The sequence below is a fragment of the Scomber scombrus genome, chromosome 9 (assembly GCF_963691925.1).
Source record: "Scomber scombrus chromosome 9, fScoSco1.1, whole genome shotgun sequence".
In the NCBI taxonomy this organism is placed as follows: domain Eukaryota; kingdom Metazoa; phylum Chordata; class Actinopteri; order Scombriformes; family Scombridae; genus Scomber; species Scomber scombrus.
The window spans coordinates 26878024-26887802 of NC_084978.1; positions in this window are offsets into that span (position 1 = coordinate 26878024).

Consider the following 9779-nt stretch of genomic DNA (forward strand, 5'->3'; position numbering starts at 1 on the left):
AATAGATTTATATTTTGTCTCATCAATCAACATAATGACAAGCTTTAGCGAGAGTGGTCTAATACTTCATCTAATTTGGTTAATATTTTGTGTGCATAGGTCCTTCTACATTTTTCCAACTGTTTTCATCATAAACTTTATACGAAAAGTTAATTTAATACCATTGTTTGTTTGTCCAAGATACAGCAAAATGGGTTTTTATCAACTAACCTGGCTAAAACTGGCTTTCAGACTTCTAAACTCGAACGATTCAAACTTTGTTGTGATGTCATTCCCAGCTCCTACTTTCAATTTCTGAGGTAAATGGAATGCAGCATTAAAAACGTATATGTGTCTATGTACTTGGGTAGAGGCAGAGGGTCTGTACCGTTCTCTTGGTAGGCGCCACTCATGCCCTCGCCCACTTGTCAAGAATAAGGTTGTGACTTATCACCTTTTTCAGCATCTCTGTAGACCAGTGTCTGCAGTTTTTGCATCACTGAACTCTCAAATGTATCTTCGTAATGAGGGGTTTGTTTACTGTATTTATTATAATACCCCTCTCGACGTAACTATTGACGGACTATTCTTGCTGACACAGTCTGATCATATCCTGCATTGACAATCTCAGTCACCTGAGGAAGAGTTGTTCTTCTGTGATTCCTTACATATCACACTTATGCACAAACATTACGGTCAAATGTGCGTTGTTGACCACGATTTCCGAACCTTTGTACCGATGTCTTTACCATAGGTCTAAATGCAGATGCCACTTTCGTCACTGTTCCTATTGAAACACCTGTCAGTTGAGCAGTCTTTGTGACTGAAGCTCCAACCACCCGTTCCCCAACAATCAACCCAACAATCAACTGGGCCTGCACAGCATTTTTAAACATGCCACAGAGCATGATTGGATGTTAATTGCTTGATTGTACAATGCAGTCATTATGTTTTTTGTTACACTTACTCAGGTTTTTCTTTTAATTTGTTTTTGAATACAAAACATAACTTTTGGAATTATCAGTTGAATATAGTTCGGTAACCTTTATTCACTTTCTTGTTATTTCTATCCTATTCATTGATGTATCGAGTGTAATATTTGCTCCTGCAGAAATCCAATTTCCCTGCAGCGATCTATTTATTTATCAAATGTAATCTAATACCCCGTGCCACAACTTTGAATCTTGTCCTTGGCTGTTTGTTGTGATGTTACCTCCTCTCTCCCTTGATTCGCATTGCATGCATCACAAAAGCATTGCATCAAAACTAATGTGAACTCTCTCAACTCCCAGCCTTCATTTCTATGTCCTCTCATTATTCTCTCCTCTGTTTTTTTATGTAGGGAGAAACTTTTCAATCTATTCATCACAGCAAGGGCACAGCTATATTTTACATACAATAAGAATAGAGTAAATAATTACATCATATAAGCATCTAGTGCAGCGATACTCTGGTAACGCCTGTGTCAGTCTGATTGTTTTGCATGACTTTTAGTTATATGAAACTGAAAATGATATATAAGCGTAATTTTTGATTTGTTTATGGAGATGTGCTTTGATTGACATTATAAGATATTTTTGAAAGTCAAAGCCTCCCTAACTCCGTCTTCCTCCTTCATCCCCGATTCGCCTCTTGTCTCTCACACTCAGGCAATCTCAAAAGCGACACCCACACTGAGGTGCTAGGAGGTTAAATGGGCTTGTTTCATCATATTTCATTTCATTTAAGTAAACATAAATGCAAAAATGAAATCAATTTATACAAGATAAATCGTGTAAGTTGTCATTGGTGCATGTCTGTTCTGAATGTTTAGATATGTAAATACAATTTTACAGTTGAAGATACAGCAACACTACAACACAAACAACACAACGCTGAGTCAGAATTTCACTTCCCTGTCTACCTTGTCAAAGTGTGCATCTTTTGATTTAGAACCAAATCTTTTAATTAAGGTTTTTGACTTAAATTTAAGCCTTGACTGTGTCACTTAAAGCTTTGTTGGCAAGTCTACAGAGGGGCTGATTCTTCACCAAGAATGATACAGCTGCTGAAGCGTTACAATGGCTGGGAGTTGATCCAAACTGATGATATGAATTAAGATTTTTAAAACTAAACCCGATTAATATAGCACACAACACAAAACTTCTGTTATACTTTAGACAGACTCCTTTAGCATCACATGCTAACAGCTCTGTGATGCTATACTGGACATAGGCAAAGTGGTACTTTGTGCTAAATGATAATGGTGTATTTCAGTTGTACTCAGAAGTCGGTATTTCTGAGTTCCCAGTCAGATATTTCAAACCTCTCCATCCAAGATGGCTGCCCTTTGCATCAACAGTGTAAAATATGTAGTATTATCCTGTTTATAGGCAGTTCTGTATTTGTGTCTCATTGAATCAGTCATACACACAGCACTGTTCAACTTCTATCTGTGGACACGTTGTTATGGTGTTTGTATGAGCAAACTACAGCAAAATGGATTTTTTTCAACTGGTATTGCTATTACTGGTTAAACCTGACTAGAATTGGTTCTCTGACTCAGGTGTGACGTCATCCCCAGCTCCAACTACCAAATTTGGAGGTAAATGGAATGCAGCATAATGCTAATAATGGTGTGTTCAGGCAGAATGCAAACCGAATTTTCACCTCACGTTACTTGTGAAAGTTTGACAGCTGGACCATTTGTGTTTGTTTTCCCCAAAAAGCAAAAATAGATTACTGTACATTAGCTATAAGTTCGCTAGCAGTGACTAGACTGACTTTGTTGTGTGTGTTGGAGTGTGTCATTTAGCCATGTAAGACAATAAGGCTTATAGGAAATGGTGTTTGTTAAAGGCTGCTAAATGCCTAAATATTGAATGAATTATTACATAAAACTACTGTCCTAAATCTAAATATGCAAAGCATAACTACTGTTCAGAGAGGTTCTGTTTTAAGGCTGAATTATTACTTATTAGCGTTGTTACAAATGACAATGATCTTTTGAATTTTGAGTTGAGTTTTCTTTCCTCTACAACAGAAGTTCTGGTTTCACTTTGGCTATATATACAGTTCCCAAAGATCAAAAATGAACTTACACAATTTTATTTGTGTGCCAGGTTGGTCATTTTCTGTACCATAGTTTTATATTTGAAGATTAGCTTTGGAAGTCTTAATTCATCATTTTGTTAATTACAACAAACGTTGTTTTTGTTGTTTTTTAGTCATTTACCAAGTAAGTACAACTTTAACATAAGTGCTACTGAAAAGCACTTACTTCAAAAGTTTCAAAACCTTTATCTGTAAACAGGATTAAGGGCAACATGAGGTATATAAAAAAAGCAAAAAAGTTCCTGTATACTACGGCAGGGTTCAAATATTTAAAGTTTTGATAAGGTATAAAACATTCATGATGCTGGGAGTGAGATAGGGGATTTCACTATTAATAGTATTTAAGATCAACATTTCAGCGCTATTACATTCATATGATTTCTTCTTTAATATCTTAAGCTGCACTTTCATTTCACTCGCTGTGGTAATCGAGGGTATTCTGGTACAGTGTGTCTCTACTCTAACAGATTTTCGCCTTTCAGATGCCAACCATCCTATTGTTGTTGAGAGTTTTTATAACTGAAGCAGCCAAGTAGCGGGGATAAGCTTCTCAAGCCCCTCTCCCTTCTGACACACTCACACACACACAAAGTCCAGTAAAAACCAGATGAATCCACACAAAAATTGATAGCACAAGCATGTGTTTAAGCATCTACATGTACAAATACATGCTGTGGAATACTGAAGCAGATATCCACAAAGAGAATATGAATATGATTAAAGTGTATGTCAGTGTCACTTGTCTATGAGGCTTATGCATGAATATGTGTGTTTAATTCTGCTGTATCTGACAGTGGACCATGGTCCGCTGCTTCCCTCTGTTCTGTGTGATTAAGCGCCTCTAAATCTGTAGCTATGTTAACGGCACTGCCAAGATAACCAATATGATGACATTAATCTAACACTGTTCTTTCGTTTAATCGCTCTTTCTTGGAACACACTGCGTCCCGAGACGGGCTCGCAGCTGCCAGATTAAAACATGTATGTCCAGGAGTGGATACGTTTGTGTTTCACAAATTTCCGAGTAGAATATGAATGAGACTTCAAAGGAAAAACGGCTAGTATCTATTGTAGTAGTATCTATTGTTAAAAATACATTGCCATATATTTTTATATTAAAATGTCCAATCTCACAGAATATATATATATATATATATATATATATATATATATATATATATATATATATATATATATATATATATATATATATATATATATATATATATATATATATATATATATATATATATATATATATTTTTTTTTTTCTACAAAACTATCTTTTCACCACTGTTTTCATTGTGGCTTCGACTTGAATTAAACATTTAACCTAACAAAGCTAATTACATAATTCAGTTGTTGTCATGTCAACATCATTATCTGGCTAAACAAAAACATTGTAATATTTGCTTTGGAAAATATTTTACTTATACTACAAAGAATATGAAATATCTTCCAATTAAATTGTTGTAGACACACATCATTTAAAGCTGTAGTAATACATTGTTGGCCACTAGGAGGCAGCACAAAAAACACTGTAAACACAACATTGTCCTATTGTCACCTTTATCAATTCTTATGGCAAACTTGTTAGCAAACAATTGCCTATTAACATATCTACCAGACTCTGAAGAGCACTATTTGCCTTTATTTGTAGTCATGATTGCCCTCCTGACAAATGTGAGTTGGTTATGATACCTTTGAGCTTTGAGCCAAATCTGGAGAAAATATTTGGCTCTTTAGCTGATAAATGCTCCACTATGTCCACCATATGGCTACTAGGATTGTCATTTTGTGCTGGGCAGGCCAAAAGACGCTAAAATGCTCCATAAAGCTGTTGGCTCCCTGGTTTTGACTTACTGCAGCTTTAAAGCAGCTATAATCATTATGTTTTATGAACAATGGTTCATTGTTTTGGCCTTGCAGCACACAGTTGTACTGTTTTTCAGTAATGTTCCATTTTCATAGTTTTTGTAAGCAGCAGCAGTTATCAAAAAGAGCAAATTATAAGCTGCAGGGCCCAAAAACAGATCAGTGATGTAAGGACATTTATAAAAAAAATAAAACTGAGTTTGTTTATTAAATAGACTTGACATTATGAGAAAACTTGTTTTTTGGTTTGAGCCATTAGTGAAAAGCAACACAATTCACAGTCTATCAGTTTAAATTATCACATTACCATACCAGTCCTGTCCAAACACTTTTTACTACAGCAGGGTGGTCTGATTCTCAATAGATTAAAATAAACCTGATAAGTCTGAGGGCAAAATTAAAATGTTTGTTACGCTTGTCACTGTGGCTGTTTCTCTTCCTTAATATCACTTCCATATCAAGCACTACATCAGTATCACTGGAAAATATTAGAGAAGCACAGAGGCAGATAGTCCTTTAATGTGAACCCTTGTGAGTGTGGTCTATGAGACTCCGGCTACCCCCCCAAAAGGTGGCCACGGGCTTTCCAACGGTATCGGGCTCAAGCCTGCAGGACCTTCCTAGGCGGAGGAATCGCAAATTTAAATTCCCCACTGGAAATGAATGGTGAGGTTCGTGGGCGGTTCTGACAGAACCCTTTTGAGTGTGGTCTATGAGACTCCGGTACCCCCCAAAGGTGGCTACGGGCTTTCCAATGGTACCAAGATTCAGTCTGTAGGACGTTCCTAGCCGGAGATAAAATGATGAAAAAAAGATGAAAATTTGACCGTGTTTTCGGCAAAAATGTTCCCCCAGAATGTGTTTAGGAGCACGCTTCAGGCCATTTGGAGTCGATTGGATTTCTAAGCTCTACGACCTTCCATTCCCGAGATATAAAAAACACTATCGCCCATTGAGAATGAATGGGCGCTCGAAAATGTGAAAATTTGACAAAGTATTTTCTGAAAAAAATTCAGAGGTGCAGCAGTTGCACCCGGGCTCGGGTAGCAGTTCCACCACCACATGCAGGCCGTCTTGGAGATGAGACGGACCAGGTAGAAAGTTGTGGGAGGCTGGTCAGATTACTGTATATGACTAACATATGAGTAACCTAACCACCTTTTGAAACCTTTGTCATGAAAGGAGCCTAATCATTCTCTGTTTTTTGCAGGGGTGATCGCCAAAGTACCCTTCACTAAAGGCCAAGTCGTCTGTGACTACCATGGACGGCTTGTGTCTGAGGTAGAGGGGAAGAGGCTGATGACAGAACAGGAGGAAGGGATGGGCTATTTGGTGTTGTTTCTTTAAAGGAACAACAGGTGACAAAATGTGCATCGACGCACAAAGCTTTCCCTGTGCCTGCGACCTGGACCAAGACACCTTTGGCCAGAGAATAAACCACTCCAGAAAATGTTTTAATTTGAAGCCTGTTGTAAAAATGTTGATATACCCTGACAGACCTAGGGATGCTGTGCTCCTCTTGGCCACAAAAAACATAATGGTCAATGAGGAGCTAAAGTGGGATTATGGCCTGAAAAGGAAGTCGTTCCTTCAGAGTGCCAAACTGATGTCCGTATGTGCTGTCTCCCTTTTATACACTCTCCCTTAGTCCGGTATTTTTTTAACTTTCAAATTAAGCCTGTGTTTAACCTGTAAACACTATGTATTCCAATATCAATAGTTTTTAACCCTTTTAAATCAAATTGAGTATATTTATGAATTGTAATTTATTTATCTATTGTATTTATTTATTTAATTTATTACTAACTATGTCCTTTTGCATTTGTGACCGATGAGTGGTTATTTAACACAATTGTGTATGGTAGCATTACAGGCAAAGACTGACATGTCCTCCTGTTGCAGAGGAACACCACCCACATGAGGGATGCCTCCCACGTAGACAAAAAATGACAACCATTTTCAGGTACCATTGCATTGCCGTCCTCGCGGTCATGCACATGGTGCCTGAAAAAATTGTCAGAACAATGATAGTAAGTTGTGGTAATCACTGTTAATTTTAGCAAGATTAAAGTAGTATTATTTTCTTCACACCAGTAGAACGAAAGTTGTACTCATTGTTCTGTACAATGTTTTCTCTCATCACAGGTTACACAATATGTTGAACGTGTACGGGTGGAAGGCGGTGCTGCCCTACGGCTGCAGGGCGCACACGTCACCCTCACTCAGGAGGGGGAAGAGGTTAGTTAACAATTAGGAACATTTAAATCAAGCAGTGTCCACTAAAGCCTTAGTTAAAGATTGGCCATTACAAACAACCGTAGGCCTCAGTCTAAGTCCCAAAGATTGTAGCGATTTCTGAAAGATATTCCACTATATAGACTGGTGTAATATTTACTCTCAGTGATGAGAAATATAGAAATCCTGCCCCTACAGAAGTAGTGGGTCATCCCTTCAATTTGGGTACACATTGCTACATCAAGCAGGACATTTACACTGTGTCAAAAAAACACAACATTCTCATTCATTTCAATGAGACCCATGGCTGAACTAACCTGAAGAGGCGCTTGAGGAAAAAGCAAGGCCCCTGTTAACCCCCGTTTCTTCCACTCTCTGTGAAAGTTCAATTTAAATATCACAAATAACATAAGTACAAACCTGGACCTTTCAGTGCCATTGAAATGTCTTCTTCCCTAAGGCAGTTGGTAATCCAGCCTTGATTGAGATCACTGTGTTGGGAGAGCAGCGTGAGGTATGACTAGTGTTCTTTTAATGATTGCATCTCATCATACCCTCTTCTTCTGTATTGGGCCAATGGCACCCAACTGGAAAATGAGTGCCACCGGCTGTTTATCTTGACAAACCAACTCCTAATATTCACATAGGAGTAGTGGATGGAAACATGCAATTCATTTGTATTTTCTTTTGCCTAATTTCTGAAAATGTTGGTAAAATCTGTGCTAGACTGGGATAGAAACCTGGCTTATGACTTCTCACTTGAAGTATGTGCCAGAAAGCAAGTGTCTGTACGCCTGACTATACATTTTCAGGAGGGGGAGTAGGGTTTAGTCCAAATAGGGTTGGATGTATAATTTGAAGGTGTTTTGAAGGGTGTTCTGGCTTCTGTTCACTATCCTTTCAATTGTATATTTGCAAGAAACACCTAACTGTTATTGTGAGGGTCACTGGCATGTATGTAGGTTGAGGTCGAAAGGTTTTGCGATGCCTGCCAAGGACTGTTATCTTAGGAGGATCCTCACATCTGGTGAATTTGACGTGGACATAGTCATTACATGTTTACACTGACACACACACAAACAACCACAGTGTCATAATGGCAAAAACTCAGACCTGAAAGTGCAGACACAGAGACTCGGAGAATTGAGGTGGTGAACACAAAAAAAACAGTAAGAATGATCAAGGCAGATTGGTTCAGGGTTCAGGGGGGAGCGGGAAGACCTAAGAGTCTGGGTACTTAGCGTGGATGTCAATGGTCTGGTTTCACAGGGGGCAGGAGCAGCTGGAGCCAGGAAGGTGAGCGTTTTCCCTTTAGTCCGGTGGCAGTACTGAGCGGAGGTTCTGGAATCCGTAGAGTCAACTGGCAACAGGTCAGTCTTGCTGGAGCACGAGGCGGAGTGGAGTTCAGGAAACCAGGGAGCAGCGGTTGAATCGTAGCTGGCAACTGGAGATCTGTACAAAGTCACGCTAAAATGATGGAAACAGACAACGAGGCGCAACAGTGAGAGTGGTCAGTGAGAGTGGTGACTGCTCTCTGTAAATTTATGGACAGAAAGTTCCACAGAATGGAATACAACACTGTATTATTTTCTAAAACAGGGCAGATAATAACAGAGAGAAGAAACCACATCAGCCCGTCTAAGCTGAGGCATTTGGTCTTCCTCAATGCCAATCTGCCCTGAAAAAATTTATAAAAAGTTACAGTTAGATAGTTGATGGTGGGTAGTTCATAGAGACACCTAAAACTGTTGGATGCTGCTGTTTTGAACATTGTAATATATTTATTTTTAGTATGTTATTTATGTTTGATTATTTTTACTCTATACAGGTCATTTTGGTTTTATTTGTCCATATTTCAGTACATTTCAGCACATTTACTTGAGTCCTTTATTTAATTAATCTTTTTTCAGGACTATACTTGGCTTTTGTTAGGGGTGTGTGTTTAAATAAAAATCAAAAATGTCAATATCTGTCCTTTTTTAATTTCTATGCTTACGTTTTTATAGGTGTTTCTATCTGCTTTGTGTAGTAGAGTGGTTCTACAAGCAAGTCAGTGAATTCATTGGGTAGTTTCAGAGAGTTATAAGGGTCTGTAAATGCAATGAAAACAATTGGCAATTACATTTTTACTTTTGAATACTTCAGTACAAAAGATGTGTTGAATATTCTAAGAGATATATGTGTACACATACAATCATAAGTCAAAACAGCGCTAAATTTGGCTGAATTATAAATGGTATAATGGTAAAATGAAGAGCTGTCTGGGAGCCGAAAGAGCTGGCTCTTCTTGGTGAGCTAAAATAACGGAAATTCCCATCACTAAACCAGCCAAATTGAGAATTAACTTGTGGTATGATTGTCTTCACCTTTTGGTCGCCAAGGAATTATCCTTTTAATTGTATTAGTAGTACTATTGTTTGTGTCTCTCTGCTGAACAAATGTAGATGATAAAAAGCTAGTCTCTTCCGCTAAATCGGCTACAAAGCATGTATTCTCTTTGTACGAGATTAATCTTTTTGTATATGGTCTATATACGATATAATCAAACAAAAACGAAAAATATAATAATGTTTCAAACTGAATTTACATGGGAAACG